The 20,270-nt window shown below is 51.1% G+C and overlaps 1 protein-coding gene and 1 long non-coding RNA gene across 3 annotated transcripts in view; one reads left to right on the plus strand and one right to left on the minus strand.

Moving 5' to 3' along the window:
* The window catches only part of LOC306653292, a 26,522-nt gene extending 15,055 nt beyond the window's left edge, over nucleotides 1-11,467 (minus strand). The window contains exons 1-2 of the long non-coding RNA XR_013761689.1: nucleotides 9,631-11,467; nucleotides 7,263-7,370 (exon numbers count right to left, since the gene is read on the minus strand). This is a non-coding gene — a long non-coding RNA (uncharacterized lncRNA). The remainder of the gene's footprint in view (nucleotides 1-7,262; nucleotides 7,371-9,630) is intronic.
* Nucleotides 8,855-20,270, plus strand: part of CSK (C-terminal Src kinase) — a 19,179-nt gene continuing 7,763 nt past the window's right edge. The window contains exons 1-2 of one of the 2 annotated variants that reach the window (XM_079126261.1): nucleotides 8,878-8,927; nucleotides 9,369-9,502. The gene's annotated coding sequence lies outside the window, so the exon portion shown is untranslated. Of the gene's footprint in view, nucleotides 9,503-20,270 lie in introns of both variants that reach the window. The other variant, XM_079126260.1, reaches the window with a different exon arrangement.

The raw sequence follows: 20,270 nt of genomic DNA on the forward strand, positions 1-20,270 counted from the left end.
TGCCTGGCATGTGTTAGGCACTGGGTTCAATCCTCAGCACCACATTAAAAAAAAATGAATAAATAAAAGTATTATGTCCATCTACAACTAAAAAGAAATCCAAAATAAAAAAGAAAAGAACCACATGGGGCCCTTGGGTGTGGTTTCTAGAGGGCCAAATTCTGCCATTTTGTGAACAGATGAACAACCCAGCCATGCTTTCCAGAAGTGGCCTTAGCTCCTTCCCTTCCAGCTGCCCTGGGCTCCCCACCCTTGTACTCCCAGGCTAGCTCTGTTCAGAATTGGCCTGGACACTCTATTGGGGACCATTCAGTTCTGGCTCTGGCCATACTCATTCTTGGGACAGGGACCTCTCCAGGCTTCTAACAGTTCAGTTTTCCCAGAGCAAACATATGCCTGCTGCTGTGAAGAACAGGCTGAAGCCAGAGCCTTGTGACCGCTCTGGGCCTGGGGCCTTTTCTCTTTCCCTTCCTCTTGGGATCTGAAATCTTGCCACCAGGGGGCACTGTTTCCCTTCAGATCTGACAAGACCAGCAGGAGGGCTCCGGTGTAGAGACCAAACTCAGTTCTAAGAGGGCAGAAGGGGAGGAACTGTGGAATGCAATGTCCATCACTGCCATGAATCTCCCACTTCCCACCCAGGACTCTACCTCATCCTCCCACTGCCTTGGTGGGGGTGGGGTCGGGGGCACCAGTCAGGGTTCTAAGTCACAATCAACAGAAACCCACCTCAGCTAACATTAGCCAAAAATAAATGGACTGTTCACAAATGTAACAGAAAAGACAGAACCATGCTGAGGAAATGGCAGTCACTCAAAATGAGACTTCCAATGCGGTTTGAACAGGATGCTGCCCCCATCCTTTCCACTCCCAGCTCAGAGGGAAAAAAAACCTCCGAGGGCCCTGGTGTTGGTGGCACTGCTTCCCTTTGTCATATACCTTTACCCTAGAGGCCTTGCCTTGCACCACAAGCTCAGAGAAGCCACCAGTTCCACCCCAGCTATGGTCCTCTCACCCTGACATCAATTCTTCACTCATTTAGCAAAGGTAGAGTCCCTTTTCCTGCAGCACAGGGACCACGCAGGGTGGTTCTGGCTCCTGACAAGGCAGGCCTGCCTTCTCTCTGGGGCTGCCACTCACTTTGGACTGGTTACAGGTGGAGGTGGGTGGTGAGAGCTGGCTACACTACTAGCAGCCAAGGACCTGGAGTTGCTGAAGGCCACAAGTCAGGGGAACCAACATGGGTCCAGGAGAGTGGGTGGGAAGAGTTTGGGGACTGAGAGTTCCATCTCTCCAACCAGAACTTGCCCCAGACTACCCCTAGGTCAGGAGGTTGCTCTGGCAGGCCCAGAGGTTAAGGTGAGAGGGTCTGAGAAGATGGACCAGGGGAGAGGACAGAGGGGATGCAGGCAAGGGCCTTAATGGGAGCCCTGAGACCCATGGCAGGAATGACAGCCAGAGACCCCCAAGGAGAATTCAGTTACTCATTTATTCCACAGGCATTTACTGCTGTAGGCTCTGAGCCTTCCTTCTGGAAGGAAAGAAGCCACTTCCTGTCCTCAGCATTCCCCCCACTGACACCCATTCTCCAGAACAAAACCCAGAGGGGCTTGATGACTAAGGGGAAGAGGTGTTTCCCTCCAGGTCTTCTGGGACCCCTGAAGAAGAGTCCCCCAGACTGGAGCCTCCTTGACTCAGAGAGGATCCCCTCTACCAGGTCCTTACCCAGACAATCGGTTTTATTAACTTCCCTGATCTTTGACAGGGAAAGGTGTAAGAACACTGGCTTATTGAGGGTAAAGCACCTGGGCAGGAAGATTTGCATGAGATTTGCAAAAGCTGGGCCCAAGGCAAGTTCCCCAATAGGGTTCCCAAGAACCAGCGGCTTGGCAAGCTGCTCTGAGCAGGACTTCCAATCAGCAAGCAGAGCCTGGAGACTCCTGGGTGGGGTTTAGTCCAGCACAAAAAGGGCTCCACACAGGTGAAGATCTCTGGTAGCGTGGAGGGGTAAGTATCAACCTGAAAAAGACTTTACTGAGTCCAGGACTCCAGGTGAGAACCAGAGTCCCTCTGGCCACCTCTAATACCAGCCACTTCAGTGTCTGAAAAGTAGTAAGCTGCCAGGATATTTGGCAAATGGATGAATGAGGTTTTTCCGCTTCATCAGCCCTTGTGAACCTGCAGGCTCAGGAACAGACAAAAGCCCCCGCCCCACCCTCAGGGAGGCAGACTGAACCTTTAGAGGACAGCAGGGGAGAGCCAGGACTACAAAGCCTGTTTTAGGACGAGAGAAAAAATATTCATCTCAGTGCCTGTGAGTGAGGATTGCCTTGTGTCAAAGCACTACATTATTCCAGTTTAAGGTAACTTCCTGTGAACTGGGCACTTGTTCCCATCTTAGAGATGAAGAAACAGGGTCAGGGAGATTCAGCACTGGGCCGGGGTGTGGCTCAGTGGTACTGCACGTCCCTAGCCTACAGGAGACCCTAGCTTCAATCCCTGGCATGGCAAAAATCATGCTAAGGTCACCCAGCTGGGCAGGGACACAGCAGATCTCTAAACTAGAAGCTGTTAATAGGAAGGATGAGAGAGCATCCTGGGTCCTTCCTTCCACCTAGGGTTTGGTGACCCAAGTTCCCTCATTAACTCCCTCTTCACTTTCCTTCTCTGTAAAATGAAAATTGTAGTAATACCTTTATCATTAATATGTTGGGAGATTAAATGACATTTAAAAGTGCACAGAGCTGAGCATGGGGGCAGAGACTCAGGAGGCTGAGGCAGGAAGTTCAAGGCCAGCCTGGGCACAGTGAGCCCCTGTCTCAAAATAAAAAATGAAAAGGGCTGGGGAGGTAGGTCAGTGGTAAAGTGTCCCTGGGTTCAATCCCTAGTATCCAAAAAAAAACCTGCTTAGGATAGTGCTGGCAGATTGTAAGCCTTATATTAGTATTGTCTATTATTATTATTAATTGAAATTCATGTCACTCATTCATTCAACCAACATTTCAGCACCAGGCTTCAGCCTTCAGCAGCAGATCAGGACACAGCATAAAGAGAATAGTCAGTGCTCTAATGCCATTGAGGGAGCACAGGAGGGGAGGAATCCAGCCTTGGAATATGGGAAGGGAGTCATGGAAGCTTCTAAGAACAGCCAATCAATGCTCCTCCCAGAAGAAGGAGTGATCTTTTTACAAAACAAATCTGATCAGCTGAAGATGTGGTGAAACACTCCAATGCAGAGGACAGCGTCTACTCTGAGGATGAAGTCCAAAGACCCTGTGCTTCACTGGATACCTCTGCTCCTCTAAGGCTCTGCCTCCACATCCTGCACTCCACTCCTCTGGGCCTGTTTAACTTTAACTTTAGCACAATGTTCAACCCCTTCTAGCTCCAGGGCCTCTGCCCAGTGGTCCCCCTGCCTGCCTCCCCTCCTGGAAGATCTGAAGGTTTCTGTGCTCTGCACCCACTTTGCATCTGCACATCCCTCTGGGGAACTGGCATGACCTTGTTGGCCATCTGTGCCCTTGTGGCTTGAACATTCCCATACAGGGCCCCAGGAGGAGAGAAACATTCTGTGGGGACAGTTCTGCAGAGATCCCAGATATCTCAAACAATTTGTGTCATGAACTTGACTCTTGATCTGCACTTTCCAGGGAGATATCAAAGCCCTGGACCCAAAAACTTTAAGGTCAGAGTCCATAAACCCTTGTGGTGGTAGAGGTTCTGTGTGCAGGCAGTCTTAAGCCACACAGTTAGATCCTCCAGTTCCCAAAGGGTTCTCTCGATTGGGTCACCACCACCACCACTAACACCACTAAGGCCACAAAATCACCAAACCACCATCACTGGAAATTCTACCACTGTTATAAAGGAAACAAAGACTAACTTCCTAGGAAGTCCCTTTGGAGCAAGCTGGGGCAGTGGGGAGTGAAAAATGTTCAATAATATCCTCCAGAACAATAATAAAGTCCCTGGTATATAGTAGGTGCTCAACAACAGTTTTCTGGTCTCAAGGGAATAGAAGCTGGAAGCAGTTGCCAGTTCCCGCTTTCCTGCCCAGAGCCCTCCACTTGTGCACAGTAGTCAGACCTGTAGATCAATAAATCTAACCATTTGTAACTCAGGCCTAGAGGGACAGATCTGGCCGAAAGTTAGAAGCAAGATCTGTCCCAGAACCGGGGTCTCCCAGACCAATGTGTCACCCTTGACATCATCCAATCTTAGGCAGGCACACTTCCTTCCAGGGAGGGGCCAAGGACAGGGTGAGTCAGAGGGGTGGGAGTTAGGGCTCCCTAAGGAGAGTGGAAGGGTTATCTGGAAGGTGGAAGGTTTGCTACTGCATGAGGCAGGTTCAGTTCCTGACTTGGAGTCGCAGGGAACCTGTTCTCCCATGGGTCAGGAAGGTAAAGAGGTCACAGGGAAGGCCCATCCCTGTTCCTGGAGACTTTGGCAGCTGTGGACATTGGCCAAGCAGCTCCTGACATTGGGACGAGAAGGACCACCATCGTGGCCACTTGCTTTCTCCTGGCTTTTCTTCCCTAGACACTCTCAGCTCCAAGCACTGGTCTGGTCTCCCTGGCTACTTCCCATAAGGCCCCCTTTCTACCACCTTGGCCCCTCAATCTACCCCCACAGCTCAGTGAGTCCCCACAGCAAGAAAGTGAGTGACTCCAAAGCCTGAGCGACCACAAAGCCCTTGCCCTTTCTGCTTGGTCCCACCACCTCCCTGCGATTTCCTGTCTGTGCCACCATTGGGTTTCATTCCATAGCCACTTGCTGGAGGAGGCTCCTTCCCCAAGGTCCTGGGCAGAAGCAGTGATGTCAAGGCCAAAGAACAGCTCCCAAAAGTGGAGGGCTGTCTTCCTGCAGCTCAGCTCTGCCTAAGCACCTGTGTACAGGAAGTAGAAGGGGACTTTGCTGGAAATCTGCCTTTAATCTTGGCTTCCTGTTTTCTGCCCTGGGGGACTGCCCAGAGTGTCTGAGTTTCAAGCTACTTCACACCAGCTTCTCTAAACTGTCATCTCAGAGAAAAGAGGCTGGGGGGAGGGGAGGAAACAGCGGAGGGAACAGAGGCCCTTCTCTCCCCAGGGAACCTTGAGAGCTCAGTCCACCCACAAATGTGCTCTGGACCTCTGGACACTAACTCAACTCTGATGGAGCAAGGCCTTTTTGCTCCTACCACCAAAAGCAATCAAAAGTCTTGATGCTCTGTTCCCATTCCCCATAACCAACGGGTCTCTAGTCTTCCTCTTCTTCACTCCCTTGGGGCTCACCCCACCACACAGGCACAAGTGGCTCAGCCCAGGAAAGCTAGTGTTTTGTCCCAAATGTAGACTTGATATCTCCATGTTTCACAGGCTGCTCAAACTCAGCTTGTCGAAAATTGAGCTTTCTAGTGCTACCCCAGCCTGCCCTCCTCCCCAGGTTCTTCCCATCTCAGCAAAGAGCACCTCCATCTCCCCAAGAGCTCCAGTCACAGGGAGAGGTCAGGCCTGACTTCTCCTGAGCACTCCCTCCCCACAAAGTGCCCTTCTTGGAGAGTTGTCACGTGACTCTCCTTTATCTATCCCTTCTCCTCTGTCCTGCTGCTTCCACCAGGCCCCAGTCCATCATCACTGGTCAGGACCAAACTGTGCACAGCCTTCTCACTGGGTTGGTTGGTTGGTTTGGTACTGGGGATTGATCTTAGGGGCATTCTACCACTAAGCTACATTCCCCGCCCTTTTATTTTTTATTTTGAGACAGGGTCCTACTAAGTTGCTGAAGCTGGCCTTGAACTCGTGATCCTCCTGCCTCAGTCCTATTCGCAGGATTATAGGTATACCCCACCACACCTGGCCCTACTAGGTTTTGACCGTCATTCTTTATCATGTCATTCCCCTGCTTAAAATCTTTCAATGGCTTCTATTGCTCATATTAAAAAATCCAAACTCTATAAATATCTGGTCCACAATGCCCTACAGAATTTGGCCTTGTCTCCCTCCCTTCTCCCCCACCCCATCTCCCTCTCTCTTTTTCCAGTTCTGGAGTTGAACCCTGGGCTCTGTTACCACTGAGCTACACCCCAACTCTTCTTAATTTTTATTTTGAGACAGGGTCTGGCTAAATTGCCAATGTTGACCTTGAACTTGTGATTCTCCTGCCTCAGCCACCTGAATTGCTGAGATTACAGGCATGTAACACCACACCCGGCTCTGGCTTTCCTCTCATACCACTCTCCCTTGCTTTCCAGTCTCATCTTATTGACCTTCCTTTTGTTACTTGAGCTACTGAGCCCTTCTGTATCTCAGGATTTTTAACCATCCTGTCCTCTCTACCTAGAACACCCTACCTTCCCAAATCCACCAACACTGGCTCAGTCTCTTCCTGGGGTCCCGAAACAGGTTTGTCTTCCCCAGTTCTCCCCCATCAATTGGGGTGCTCACTGCCATGATACTACAATGACTTTGCCCTGTTCATGTATCCTCTTAGGCAAGAACCATGGTAATGGCATCCATTCCTTTATCTCCTACACTCAGAACAATACGTAGCACTTAGTAGGTGCTCCATAAAGTACTTGTTGTGTGAATGAATGAATGAACTCTGAGGTTGGAAGTTAACTGGCCCTTGCACTAGAAGAGAGCTCTGTGGGATGAAGTCCTTTATGGATTTGTTCATGGTTTTCTCCCTGCTACCTGGGAGTTAAAAAATTATTTTCACCCTGCTGAAAAGAGGTGGAACCAGGATTCAAATGCTGGTTTTATTTGACTCCAAAGTTCACACACAGGGCCACAGCACACCCAGGGGGAAGAGTGAAGTGTGTTTGGGAGTAAAGGAAGATGTGTAGGGGACAAAACTGGAGTAAGGATTAGAGTGTTTTCCCCAAGTCCCCAAAGTCTTGCTTTCTCATTCTGACAGTTAATTCAGCCAGGGCAGGGGAAGACAATTTCTCCCTTGCACAAGGCTTTGCACAGCTGCTACGGAAGAGCTTTCCTTCAGGCTGAGTGGCAGCCCCTGCTCTGAAGGCCCCATATTATCATTCCATCTTGACTCAGAGAAAAGCAAAAGAAGCCAGCTCCACCCCCTTCACCCCAAGGCGTTATCTTGCTGAATCTGCCCCATCTCTCATAAGAGAGGTGTACCTGAACCTGATCTTACAGAAGAGGAAATTGAGCTGAGACCTTAGGCAACTAGTCCAAGGCCACACAACTAGCGTCCTGGTTAAGATTTAACCCTGAGATTTGAACCCCAAATCCATGGCCCCACACCCATTGTGCCACACTTACTTCTGAGATCTACTGGATGCCTCCTCAGAAATCATCCCTCCCTTGGGCTGAGGCTGAAGCTCAGTGGCAGAGCACTTGCCTGGCATGTGTGAGGCACTGGTTTCAAACCTTAGCAACACATTAAAATAAGCAAATAAAGTAAAGGCATTCTGTCCATTTACAACTATAATTTTTTTCTTTTTAAAAATAACATGTCCTAAAATTAAAAAAAAAATTAAATTAAAAAAAATTACCAAAAAAAAAAAAAAAAAAAAAAAAAAAAGACCTGGGCCCAGCATCTGGAGTCTTTGAGGATGGGGTTCCAGGTCAGTTTAAAAAAAAAATAATCATCCCTCCCCATATGGCTGGCTCCTTGCTGGGAAGCTGGTCATGGGGCACGTCAGTCAGAGTACCTATCAGTAGTTTGCCCGGAGGGCATTGCCCAACTCCTCCTCCTGGCATCTATGGCTCTTTGCAATCTGCAGCTCTGCCTCCCACAGGGCCTGTACTGTCCCTTTCACTCCTTAAGCCCCTTCATGCTTATCTTGCATGTCAAGACATTGCCAGCAGCCTCACTTCCCCCATCCAAGAATGTCCCCTTTTCTCTGTCCACCTAAATGTGACCCTTCCTTCAGGACCCAATCCCTAGAAAACACCCTAACACTGCCTACTTCTGCAGGAGTCTCCCTGCTCCCCAAGAACAATGATACATAATAACAGTCTGTGTTTAATTGAGGACTCACCCCATGCCAGGCACTATACACTGAGTGCTTTAAACCAATTAACTTATTTCCTCCCCACAAAATCGTATGTTATTATTTTCCCCAACACAGAGAGGTCGAGTAACTTGTTCAATGGAACACAGCTACTAACAACTTCCTTATTGCCTCCAGACTGAAAATAAAGTCCAGAAGAGTCCCATGAGGCTCTTTGGCTCTCTCTTGCCCCTGTAATTTGCAGGAACGCATCTCCCACCACTCTCCCCCACCCACACTGCCTGCAGCCTACTGAACTATTTATAGTTTCCAGAAGTCACCAAGCTTTCTCACTGCGCCCTGCCTCTTTGTACATGCTGTTCCCTCTGCCAGGGTCCCAGTTCTATGAAGTCTCCCTATGAGCCCTTCCTTCTTTTCTGTTTCCTGTGGACCTTGCAATCACCTCTCCACTTTTATCGATTAGTTCTATGCGATGATCCATTGGCCTGTAGGTCTGTTTCCACCCGACTAAGAACTAATATTGAAGAGGTGTCAATAGTGGACTTCAGAGCAGGGCCTGTCATATTGTCAGTGCCAGGAAATGTTTGTGAATGAATGAATGCTTACTGCTGCGAGTGAGGTTCACTCTTTACAGACACATCCCGAAGAGAGGGGGCCAAGCCCGACTTCAGCAGCGGGGAAACTCCAGAGAGGACTGCGAGGCTGCTGCGAGACGAGATGGTGGGCCCTCTAGGAGAGCACTTCGGGAGACTTCACGCCCGAAGGCGGGTGGGGGAAGGGCGTGGGCGCGGACACACCCCCCGCAGTGCCCCCGGAGCCCAGCAGGGGGCGCCGTCCCTCCGGCCCACGCCCCGCTGCGCGCCGGGCAGGCCCCCTCGCGCAGGCGCGCTGCGGCGGGCGGAGGATCCGGGCCGCGCTTCCTCTCGCCAGGCCTGCGAGCTTCCTCCCAGCGGAGCCCGGGCTAGCAGAGGTTGGCCGCCACCGCCGCCGAGCCCGCCGCCGCCCTCCGGCTCTAGCACCACCCCGCTCCCGGCCCCGGGGATCCCGCCGGGGCGGGGTCTGAACCGGGCGACCGCCCGGCCGCGCAGCCGTCGGGGCCGTTCCCCGACCAGCTACCTCCCGCCCCGGCCAGTCCTTGGCCGCCCGAGCCCCCCGGGCGTGGAACGAGGGGAGCCCGGCGGCCCCAGCCGAACGTCCGGGCGGCCCCGGGCTGCCGGCGAGACGTTCCACAATCGAACCTTGGTGGCGGCGTTCGGAAGCGGAACTCTACCGGGGCCGCGCCGGCTACATTGTTTCCTCCCCCCCCAACTCCCTCCCGCCCCCTTCCTCCGCCTTTCTTCCCTCCCCGACCCGGGCTTTGCGGCGGACCCCCTGCCTCTGTCGGACCGTCCTTCCTCCCTCCCTCTTTTAGCATCCGTGCCTCTTTGTATCGCACCCCCTGGGGACCCCTGCGCCCCACCCCTCCCCCTTGGCCGCATGGACCGTCCTGCAGGCCGCTGATGCCGCCCGTGTCGAGGTGGCCCGGACCGCAGTGCCCCGAGAGAGGTGAGTGCATGGCAGCCCCGGAGGAGGTGGGCATCCAAGTGTCTCTTGGAGGGAGGAGGGTGGAGGTCGCATGTCCCGCCTCTTTTACCACCGCGGTCGCATCCACTCCCATCCCCCACCTCCTTTACCCTCTCATCCATGGGTTCGAATTCTCCCGGGAGTCTCTATCAGAATCCTTCTGGGAAGGAACCATCAGGGAGGTACTGCTCAACAGCCCTACAGACTTGTCTGAGGTCTGCAGAGTCCCCCCAGTGTGGAACTCAGAGTGAGAGATGGCTACAGATCCAGGGCCCAGGAGAATGAGCTAAACTCCTGAGAGTTTGCCCTTCCCTGCCCAGGACCTCCTTGCAGTGTCCCGGGCCACTTGGTTCTGACCCTTTCCTCTGTCCTGCACTAAGGCCCTTCTGGCTCCAGACAGCCTAGGGCCCAGCCACCTCCTTTGAACCCTTGCTAGAAGCTCAGGTCCTGAAACTGAACCTGTCATCTTCTGCCTCTCAAAAGAACAGGCCTAAGCCAAGGGACCTCTGACCCCTGGGTGGGGAAACTGGGCAGGGCTTCCCTCTGGGTGGAGGTGACACTGGGTAATAGTCTCATGCCCCCACCTCCTGGCATCCTGGAATGCCCATTCTCCCGGGTTCCTCTGGGCCCAGGTGTTAAGAAGGGGTGTGTCCACCCACCAGACTTTGGAGCTTAACTAGGAGTTCGCTTCATTGCCCATTTTGTAGACCCAGGAACTGAGACCCAAAGTGGGGAGGTAACTACTCCAGGCCTCTGTTGGAGGGAAGCCAGCTCTCTTTCATCCCCAGTTCTGCAGAACTGGACTGCTGTGGGTGGGAGAAAACCAGGCAGGCACTGAAACCTATCAGGGATGCAGGCCCCCAGCCTAGCCCACGAGGGACCTTGTAGGATGAGCACGTGTTGCCCTGCAGAGGACTGGAGAGGGCTTCCGGCCCCAGCTTTGTCTAGGTCTGGGCTCATACAGCATCAGCACTACCCATAATATCTTCCCTTGATGTCTGAGGCTTGGTCTTACTGACAGGGGATGTGGTGAGTGTGTGGGGTCACCTGTGTAGTATGGCACAGAGGTCTGCTGGCATTGAGTTCAAACAGTCTTGTGGTCAGTCCTGACCCAGCCTTCCCTATATGTTTTGCCTAGCTGGCACAGGAGCACACTAAACTCAGAACATGAATGTGATCAGGATGGAAAAGGTAGAGCTTTTTCTCCACTGGCAGCACCCTGTCATGGGCGCATCAGCTGAGTGGGGATACCCACAGGGCCCATTTCTAACACCTGTACTGTAGGTGTCCCAGTGTCTTTCTTGGTGTGGCCACAGCAGGAATGGGGCACAGGCAGCAGGAATTAGCTTGGCAGTGCAGCAGGATCCTCTGGTTCCCTGGAGGATGTTGAGCCATGCCTGGGCCCCCTTGGAGCCACCTGTAGTTTTGTCCTGTTTGGGGCCCCCTGCCCTTTATTTAGGTGTGTTTTTTTGTTTGTTTCCTTCCTTGTTTCCCTTACACCTGACAAGCATAGCAGAGGGGGCCCAGATGTCCTGGACCTGTTAGGCTCTACTCACATAGCCTCACACCCAGCCCTGACTTCCTTTCCAGCCTGAGGTGCTGGGACCTGACATCTGACATGGTTGAGTGCTTCTTTACCAACTATGAGCTGCAAGGTTGTAGCCCAGCATCCCAAGACCTTTGTAGAAAGGAGTCTATCATAGGCTGGCATATGTGCAGGGAGGTGTTTTTTTATTTGAGCTCAGTGCTTTCCTCCCTCTCAGAAGTGGCTGCTCTTTTCTCTGCATTGGGTTGGGGGCAAAGACCAGAAGATGAGTCCTTTCATTGCTGCCAGGGACACTCAGCCCTGAGAGGCTGAGCCACGTGGAGCGAGTATTAGAGAGAAGGCAGAGTTCAGTCTCCCCCAAAACAGCACCGTGTGATTGTGTGGCCCAGTTGGCCTAATTGTCTGGGCTCCATCATTTGAGTGATTTTGAACCTTGACATGTAGACCTCAAAGAATAGAACAGAGGATTGAGTCTGGGGATGATGGTAGGAAGAGATGCTCCTGTGTCTGAGAGACTGTCCTTGGTGGGAAGAGCTGTCCCATGGTAGGAATTTCCTTAGGAGCCTGGGCCAGAACTGGGGGCAAGTGGGACCCAAGGAAACCAATCTGAGCTTCTTGGAAGAAAACTATGTACATACTAATTTTCTTAATTTAGAAAGTAACAAAACAGATACAAAAATTTTAGAAAACAAAAGTCACCCACTATTTCTTTACCAGGCAGTGACTGCTAGCATTTTGGAATCTCTGCCAGCTTTTTCCTGATTTTCTTCCTTCGTCACTGTTTTCGTTGAAATGTATATGCTGTGACATCTTTCATTCAGTACTGAGTGTATAGGCATTTTCTCATGGCCTTCCCCAGTCTAAGTAACTGCCTCAAAAGCTACAGAATATTCTAAATAGCTCTGCCACAACAGCTTCACTCAATTCCTCTTACTGAGCATGAATTTCCCATCTGTTGCCATTGTGGGGGTTGTTACTATGAGCCTCAAAAGCAGTCAGGAGAGAGCAGACAACTTGGCACTCGAGCCACGTGGGTACCAGGCCTAGTCATGCCACTTAGGCCAGAGTGAAGGGCTGGATAAGTCACTGCCCTCTGAACCAGAGTTCCTTTGTATAAATAAAGAAATGGTGGTATGCTTCATAGGAAAGTGTGAGAACAGTGAACGTACTAACCAAGGAACTAGAAAATGCCTGGCACACCCTTTCTTCTCACCTTCTGTAGATAGAGGTTATCATTGAGGGATTGCCCACTGCAGGGTGGCTCAACAGAGGGAAGACACCTGAGCCATGAGCCCAGCAGGGAGGTGATCCCTGCCCCAGCCCCTCTGGAACCCACTGTCTCTGAAATTCCAGGCTGCTATGGCCAGTGCCCTGCCCCGCCTCCCTGCTTCCCCCTGCCCCCATGGTAGAAATGCCATTGCTATGTGATTGGCTGGCTCAGGGCCTGGAACAGCCCTGGGAAGATGGGCTGCTGGTTGGTGTCCAGGGCCTGACCCCACCCATTCCCCTTCCAGTCTGCCAGCCTCGGTGCTGAGTGAAAGAAACCTCTTACCTTCCAGCTTCTGCAAGTCTGGTCCAGTCCTGCATTCTCCAGTGGAAACAGAGGTCTCCCTAACCTGAGCTTAGGCAGGGCATCCTGATCCCCAACCCAGGGACAGCCAGGCCAGCTTCAACTTCCCACCTTTCTCAGTGGCCAGGGAGGGGAAGAAAGCTAAGGGGTGGGGTTGGGGCAGTTCTAGAGCTGGAAAGCTCTAGAATCTTCCTTGGCAGGTGTTGCTCAGATCTAACCACTGTGCCATACCTTGCTTCCTCTTGTTCTGCTTCCATGCAGACTTGAAAAACTGGGAGTGCCCTCCAGGGGCCACCCTATGGACAGAAGGAGAAAACTCTCAAATTTGGCACTCCCTGGGTCCAAGAGACTATAGCCCCAGGTGACCCTAAGGTATCTCAGGGCTAACCTAGGCAAGGAGTCCTCCCTGAGGTGACCTATTCAATGCAGAGGTCCCTCAGGCTTGTGACCTCAGACTGGCTGCCAGATTTCTTCCTCCTGCCTGGTCTTGGTACAGGGGAAGTGGGCATTACAGCTGCCCTCCTGTCCCACAGCTTGGGCTGGGATGAGGTCACAGGGTGGGGTCCTCCCCAAGAAGCTGGCCTGACTAGAGCGAGCCCTTTGGGTGTTTCTCAGTTTCCCCCGCCCTTGGTTGAAGACAGGATGGGTGGAGGATCAGGCTGCCCCCACGCCTGCCAGGGAGCACTGCCTCTCCCTTCTCTTCCCCTCTGGGTCCCTTCATCCAAGGACTGGAAATAGAATCCGCTAAGTAATGATTAAAGTCAAATTCAGACCTAAAAATAAAGAGCTGGTGAAGGAAGAGCTGGTGTGCTCCCTGCATGGCTGAGGGAGAAACAAGCAGAGAGGGAAACTGGCTTTGGGTGACTGAGCCCCTATTCCCTGTGGTCAGGAGTGCTCCAGGAATCGGGGGTGCTGTCATCAGGCATGATGCAGCCTGCAGTGCCCATTGCTTATAGCCTGCACGGATCAGAGGCATTCAGATAGGAGCGGATAGAGAATCCCATTTGTTCTGCAGGGAGACTGAGGCCCAGAGGGTGAAGTGGTTTGACTGGGAGCTCCCCTGCCTAGGCCCCAGGTCTAGAGGCCCCACGGCCCAGCCCGCCCTTCTTCTCACTCAGTTTCTCTTCCTGGTTCTGAGGCGCTGTGATGAGGACAGCTTCTCTTCACATACTCGCTGTGTACAACCGCAGCTTCCCTCCAACCGTCCCCTCCCCTCCCTTGGTGTAAGAAGCAGAAGAGGGGCTGCTGTGTGTCCCCTTGCCTGTCCTGCTCTCTGTATGGTGGGAAACCTTGTAGATGGGTGAAACCCGGGTGTCTTCCGACCCTTGTCCGTGCTGGCTGCTGCTATTCAGCCTTGCCCTGCCTTCTCCTTAGTCCTCAACCAGCCTTGTGCATCTGCGGCCTGTGCTGTCCACACTCCCAGAAGACGGGAGCAGGGGATAAGCTCTGCTGCTGGGCAGAGAGGAGCCAGGCTCAGGGGAGTCAATCAGGAGAGGCCTATGCTTCTTCCCACTTCTTGGCAGGCCTGATGGGAGCTCAGAAGCTGGGGCCCTATGTGGGCTGGAACAGCCTGGAGGACTTCTTGGAGGGAGGGGATGGGCATGAAAATCAAGAATCACTTGAACAATCACTTGAGTGTAGGCATGGGGGGAGGCAGAGGTTCTTGTTTGGAGCTTCTGCCCTCACGGGGGCTATTGGCTTCTCTTCTTGTTGAAGCCCTGGACCAGCCCTCAGCTTCTCTGTACCTTTACTCCCTAGAACAAGAGGGCCAAATGCTGGGCAGAGCCCTTCCACCCCAGTGTTCCCATCTATCCGTTCCCAGGGTGTCATCTATCCTGCCCCAGGAAAGTTGGAAGAAAGGTCTCCTGACTGAGGTTCAGACAGATCTGAGCTCTAGTCTGTTCTAGCCTTTGGAAGCTGGGCCACCCCCAGGTGGGTGACCCTCATCAGAGATAGTTTCCTCCTCTGTCCAAAAGGGATCAACAGTACTTGCCTGTGGGATTTTTTTTTTTTTTTTCTTTAGGATTGAATAACACACAGCCTCCATCCCAGTTGAACCAGTAGGCTGTTACCTGCACGCTTTCATTTTTGTAGTCCATCCTGCAGGGGAGTATTGACAGCCTCCTTTCCCCCAAGTGGGTAGTAAGCTGTGTGTCCTTTGTGTTAGCACCAATAGCTTTGCGTCCCAGCTGGTTTCTGTAGGTCCCAGTTTGGAAATAGGAAGACCAGAATTCCTAGGGCCAGAGTTTTAGACAGCTCATGGGCCTCTGACCCTTAATCTTCCCTCCTTCAACATGACTGAGAGACTTTGAGGTGATGGACAAGGACAATCCATGACTTTTAAGGGTTTGTGGGAGGTTGGTGCTGGGAAGCTGCATGTAAATGTAGGCAAATGAAGATGCAAAGACCACAGCCTGCACTAAGAGGGTTGGGGGGAGCCGAGGCCTCGGTTAGGGCCCTGGGGAGGCCCAGAGTCCCAGTTGCCCAGTACATGTAGGTAATTAGGCTTCTGAGCAGTAATTAGAAACCTTTCTGGGCCAGGAGTGGCAGCCTCTAGCCGCAGTGGTGCCTGGGGGAGGAGGCTCCCCATTAGCCTCCTCTAACCCAGCCCCCACTGCTCCCAAACCGCTAGACAGGATTTCCGGTCCCCCTGAGCCATTGGGGGCGGAAAAAAGCCAGTTAGTTGCTGTAATTTGGCTTTTAACATTTTTCAGTCATTAAACTCACCCTTCTCCTTAGGTCGGGGTACTGAAGGCTGAGGGAGCCTCAGGGGTAAGGATAGGGCAGCATGCACTGGAGCCAAAGCAGGCCATCCTTCTCCCTCCCAACCCCCAGGGAGCTTTAGGCATCTCCAAGTGTCTTGTGCCTGATCCTGCTGCTCTCTGCCCCTCTGAGACATCTGTACAATGAGTCTACCTGCCCGGTCTTTCTAGGGTCACTGGGAAGGCTCCAGCCGCACCACTTGGTATGTGGCCAGGGGGTATCAGGTGCTGTCAGCCTGGATGCCTGATGTAGAACCAGGGGTGGGGCTGATTTTATTGCTGTCAAACCAGCCCAACTGCTGGCAGGGGGATGAGGGAACCCCACCCTCCTCAGGTGCTCTGCCCCCCCCCAAGTCTGAAACTTAATTCTGCCTGTTTGCCCTGTTACCTATGGGAAATTTGGGGGCTGAGCTCAAAGCCTCCGTGGGCCTTCACCCTGAGCTTTCTTTAGCCTTGATTAACTCCCTCCATGCAGAAGTTGGAATCTTAACCTTGTCTGTTCTAGGGCATCCCTCCATCCCTCTCCCTCTTACTTTCCCCTAGATCCTTCCAGCTCCAGCTCCAGCTCTAGCTCCCTTCCTCCCTTCTGCTTTTCTTTGATTATTTCCTGGGTGGCCCCTGTCCTTTCTCAGTTTTGTTGTTTTTTTCAACAGTATAGGGATGTAACCCAGGGCCTGGGGCATACTAAGCAGGTGTTCTCCCTCTGAGTTACATCCTGTCCTCAATGTTTTGAGGCACTGAGCACACTAAGCCATGGTTGACCATCATGTGTTTGGACAGGAGCCAGGTCTGTGTTATGTTGGGGTCTCCTGAACCTAGCCCTGGACTTAGCACAGAGGAAAAGTTCATGAGTGGATTTTGTGGGTCTCCAAGGGCAGAATCTTCTGGGCCCTTTCCTCCTCCTGCCCATCCTGGCCCACTGAACACAGGAAACTCCTGAACTATTGGCTTAAGAGAACAGAAAAGCAAAGTGAACCTTCCTGTTGTGTCCAGTGGTTGCCCCCATCCCTACAGGGTGTAGCAATCATGTATTCAGATGTAGTATTCAGCTATGATATATTCAGTCTCAAGACTAGAATCTCTAGGGGCCATGGCCTCAAGTCCCCCCAGGTCCCTAGTACACTTCCCTTTTCAGTGGGTATTTTTAGCTGGGTGTAAACAGTTACTGAAGGCTCCCACGCCCCATTAAGCAGTGGAGTTTTGATGAGGGGGGCAGGGCAGGGGCCCCTTAACTTACCCTGATCATCAGCATGTATCTGGCTTTGGGGGTCTACTGCTGCTTCCAGGACAGGGAAAGGGCAGCCAGGGTGTTTCTGGGCTCCCAATTCCCTCCCATTCCCCTCTCCGTGACAGCCTGGGCTCCCAAGAAAGGCCTGCCTGAGGCTGTGGCCACTGACCTCAGCGCTTGGGCACAATGCCCAGCCTGTTCCCAGGACCCCAGCACAAGGGCTTCTGGGAGCAGGGTTTAGGGCAGGAAGTCAGAGTGAAGCGTTAGCCCTGCCATATCCCAAGCCCCCTGTCCTCCAGCCCCGTGGGGGTGGGGTGACAGCTGTTGTCCCTTTGGGGTTAAATATAGTTTTCCAGTTACGGGACCTCAGTGTGGTGCAGCCAGCCTGGTTTCTCCCTTTTGTTTGTTCATTCATTCATTCAGCACTCGTTTACTGACCAGGCACTTTGGGCATGCTGGGGATGCAGATGTGAGTCAGAACTAACTTTCCCCCTGCAGACTCCCAGTACGCCCAAAACCACAGGCCATGGCCAGTGAGGTTCTCACTGGAGTGCTAGGATGTAAGACCCTGGAGGGGGGCTGCCAGCACAGCTGGGGAAAGACTTGTGGCAGAGGTGATTTTCAGAAAGTAACATTTTTAATTTTGTTTTTAGGGGAAGGCAATAGGTGCATGTATTTAAAAGAAAGAGCCAAAAAGGACAAAATATCAAATATGGGTAAAAAGGAATTATTCCTTGAACTTGATCCTATTCTCCCCTCCCATCTCCAAGGCAGCCTGTTATTTTCCTGTGTTTTAACAAAGATAACCTAGGCATACCTGAGTTTAGGGATATATTGTACATCTTCAGAAGCAACTCATACAGGTAGTGCACGCCTGTAATCCTAGTGACTTGGGAGGCTGAGGCAAGAGGATCACAAGTTTCAACCCAATCTCAAAAACTTGGCAAGACCCTTGTCTCAAAATTTATAAATATTCAGGCACTGTGGCGCACTCCTGTAATCTCGGCAGCTCGGGAGGCTGAGGCAGGAGGATCAAGAGTTCAAAGCCAGGGCTGGGGTTGTAGCTCAGTGGTAGCATGCTCACCTAACACCTGTGAGGCCCTGGGTTCGAGCCTCAGCACCACATAGAAGGAAAATAAAGGTATTATGTCCTCCTACGACTAAAAATATTTATTTAAAAAAAGTTCAAAGCCAGCCTCAGCAACTTAGTAAGGCCCTAAGCAACTCAGTGAGACCCTATCTCTAGATAAAATATGAAAAGGGGCTGATGATGTGGCTCAGTGGTTAAGCGCCCCTGGGTTCAATCCTAGTACTACCAAAAAAAAGAAAAGAAGAACTATTCAGGGGACTGGGGTTGTGGCTCAGTGGTAACGTTCTTGCCTGGCACAGGTGAGGCACTGGGTTCAATCCTCAGCACCAAATACAAATAAGTAAGTAAAATAAAGGCATTGTGTCCACCTACAACTAAAAAATATTAAAAACATAACTACTCACAGTATACCACAGATGATCTGTACCTGGTTTTATTCCACAACTGTTTTCTTTTTCTTTTTTTTTTTTTTTCTTTCTTTTTTTTTTTTTAAGTGTTTCAAACCCACTGAAAGTTATAGTAATTGCTAGGAATGGTTGCACACGTCTATAATTCCAGTTGCTGGGGAAGCTGAGGCAGGAGAATTTCAAGTTTAAGGCCAGCCTGGGCAACTTAGCAAAACCCTGTCTCAAAAATTAAAAAGTGCTGGGAATGTAGCTCTGTGGTGGAGCACTTGCCTAGCATGCACAAAGCCAATAGCATATACACATAGAGTTGAAATAGATACTCAAAAATCCTTCACTCTGCTGGTTCTTTACATTTTTCCACATTTTTAAAATCTCTTTTACTACATAGATACATATGTAAATGCAGTTTTTGCTGACTTGAGTGTTAATTGCAGGTATCATGTCTTTCACTCCTGAGAATCTACGTATCTTTTATATAATTACACTTAGGAAAATTGACATTAATTCCATATTATCTTATTATTCCTATTTTCCCAATTGTCCTCAAATGATTTTTTTTTGGTGTGGGGGGGGGTACTGGTGATTGAACCCAGGGGCACTTGAACACTGTACTGCATTCGCAACCCTTTTTATTTTTTATTTTGAGTTAGGGTCTCTTTTAAGTTGCTTAGGGCCTCACTAAGTTGCTGAGGCTGGCTTTGATCCTCCTGCCTCAGCCTCCCAAGCCACTAGGATTACAGGCATGTGCCACTGTACACAGCTCAGATGATTATTCTATTTGTTTTTCCTCTCCTTGATCTAGAATCCAATTCAGGATCACTCATTAAAGCTTATTATCATGTTTGTTTAGTGTCCAATTTAACTAGAACATTATCCAGCCTTTTCATTACTATTTTTTGGTTTGGGGGTGTTCTTGGTTTTGTTTTGTGTTTTATAACATTGGCCTTGAGAGTTCAAACTGGTTGTTTTGGATTTGTAGAATTGCTTTCCTCATTGGAGTCAGGTTGAACAGCACTGGCAGGAATACCACACAGGTTGAGGCTGTGTTCCCTCGGTGCATCATGGCAGGACACACTTGGTATCTGCTTGTCTCCTTGTTGGTGGTACTCAGCTTCATGGGATCCCTTGGTTGAGGTGTCTGTCAGCTCTCCCTACTGTTAAGATGCTCTTTCCCCTTTCTGGTTAATCTGGGGGGGGGGGGGGGTGCTTAGAAGCTTCAGTGATACTTGGGCTGGTGTTTTTCTATTTTATTTATTACTGTATCATGGGAAATGTTCCTAATCGTCATCTAAAGAAAAGTTCAGGGCTGAGGTTGTAACTCAGTGGTACAGCACTTGCCTAGCACATGTGAGGCACTGCGTTTGATCCTCAGCGCCACATAAAAATAAATAAATACAATAAAGGTATTGTGTTCATCTACAACTAAAAAGTATATTAAAAAAAAAAAAAAAAAAAGATAAAAGAAAAGTTTGGACTCTACCTGGCTGGATTGATGCTGTTCCCTCTTTGGAATTTGATTTGTTTACCTAGTCCCCCATTAATGGACATAAAGTCTTTCTTCCCATCTCTTACTACTAAGAATAGTAGTCCTGCATTATGAAGGGCATGTGTGCACCTCCAAGTTGGAATGAATGTTCCTTGAGTGAAGAGATAGGGAGCAAGGAAGGAGTGGCAAGGAAGGGAGGTAGGCAGAGTGCAGGTGTCTGGGAAACAGCTAGTGGGAAATAAGTCTGGCCAAGATTCTGGAGCCAGCAAATCCCTGGAAGGTCAAGTGACTCTCCCCAGATCATACAGCAGTTGGTGGCAGAGGCAGGTCCAGGACTCAGAGCGCCTGACTCCCTGGACAGTATTCTACAGATAATCTTATGAAAGATCCTTCTTTGTCCTTGACCCAGGCTGAATTGTGGAGGCCTAAGATTGCATTCATCTCAGCTGCTGTCTCTCACAACCTAGAAGGGAAGGAGTTCACCTCCTGGGGATTCCTTAAGGAGGAGGCCCCAACCTGGGCACTATAGGGGGCTGCTGAGTCTTCCTAGGCTCATGATCTCACCAGGGAGGAGCCTCCCAGGAGGGCCAGCAACTCCAGTCCTCTGAGCAGCCCTCAGAACTGCAGGTTCTCACCAAGACTTAGAAATGAGGAAATGGGT

Source organism: Sciurus vulgaris (assembly GCF_902686455.1).
Source record: "Sciurus vulgaris genome assembly, chromosome: 2".
NCBI lineage: Eukaryota > Metazoa > Chordata > Mammalia > Rodentia > Sciuridae > Sciurus > Sciurus vulgaris.